The sequence below is a fragment of the Helianthus annuus genome, chromosome 5, assembly GCF_002127325.2.
Source record: "Helianthus annuus cultivar XRQ/B chromosome 5, HanXRQr2.0-SUNRISE, whole genome shotgun sequence".
Taxonomy (NCBI): domain Eukaryota; kingdom Viridiplantae; phylum Streptophyta; class Magnoliopsida; order Asterales; family Asteraceae; genus Helianthus; species Helianthus annuus.
The window spans coordinates 66,734,958-66,736,321 of NC_035437.2; the positions used below are offsets into that span (position 1 = coordinate 66,734,958).

A 1,364-nucleotide genomic window follows, 5' to 3' on the forward strand; every position below is an offset into this window, starting at 1 on the left:
GTGACCTTCCACGTCAGTGTCATTTCACCCACCTCTAATTCACAATCCAAAACCACTACTCTAAGGGTGTGATCATGACCCAAACCACTAGCTCCTTATTTATTTTAATTTATCTTTGTCTAAAAAAAAAGGAAACGATTACTTGAAAAATGGAAAGGAGGACCATGGTTGCTATGGTTTAATTCATACAAACCATTATGAATTATGGAAGGCAGGGGCGGACCTACTTTAGCCCGTGGGTGGGCGGCCGCACCCCTTGAAAAAAAAATTTTAGTGTTATTTTTTCGCGAAAAATCACAACAGCACCCCTTAGAAAATTTCGACCGCACCCCTTGGAAAATTCTAACCGCACCCCTTAGAAAAAAAATGTTAGGAATTTATATAAAAAAAAATTGTGAACACGAATTTAAACCCGACCCAATTATGTAAACAATTTAGCCCACTAATCTCTTTAAATAAAACTTGTATTCATATAACCCAACATCAAGCCCAATTGAATAAGTTTATGGTAAAACCCAACCCAAATAACTAAATCAATTAAAGAAAACATAACCTAAATAAACCCAACCGACCTTTCATCTCTTCCGCCCTCCCCTCTCTGTTGCAGGCTTGCAGCGACCAAGAATTACTCAGACCAGGCTTCGATAAGGTCCTCTGTTGCAGGCTTGCCGCGACCAACCGACCTTTCATCTCGCCGTAGACAGATTGCAGACCAGGTACCAGTCCTTGATTTCATTCTTCAAGAGTTTTGATAAGGTCCTCTTTTGAGTTTTGATAAAGTTGTTGTTGTATATGTTACGGCAGTCGGCAAGGCAAATGGCAATTATAACCTATAGGAATTGTTGATTTCATTAAAAAAAGTGACTGTATTCTCTGTTTCATTATTAAATGATAAAGCTGTGTTGCACTATTGTTGATTCTATTATTTGTTATTTATTTTTTATTTCATTAAATATTAAAGTTGTGTATGTGATTAAGGAATATTATTTATTTTATATGTGACGGCACAATGAGTAAGGATGTTATGGCGCGATTTCTCAACAAGAGGAAAGCGGTTGAAATTGGATCATCTTCCGATTTTGTTGATGTGAATGATCTTCCCTCGGATCCTCATGATCGCAAGGCGATAGCATCATACAACGTGAATCAACGAGATGATGTTAGAAGGGCATACCTTCTAAGAGGACCATGTCAACCAACGGTTATTAAATTTAAGTTTGATGTTCTTTTTTTTACATGACCCGACCCGATCCGAACCGGGTTTTTTTTATGTATATATCTAGACGCCAAAAATTTAAAAAAAATCCGCACCCCCATGAAAAAATTCCTAGGTCCGCCACTGATGGAAGGGGGTGGTATAGCCT

The 1,364-nt window shown here is 38.0% G+C and overlaps 1 long non-coding RNA gene across 1 annotated transcript; it reads left to right on the forward strand.

The window, feature by feature from the left end:
* Nucleotides 1–577: 577 nt before the first annotated feature.
* Nucleotides 578–920, forward strand: LOC110940434. Its single transcript, XR_002593145.2, has 2 exons — nt 578–716; nt 805–920. It is a non-coding gene; the product is annotated as an uncharacterized LOC110940434 (long non-coding RNA).
* Nucleotides 921–1,364: the final 444 nt, after the last annotated feature.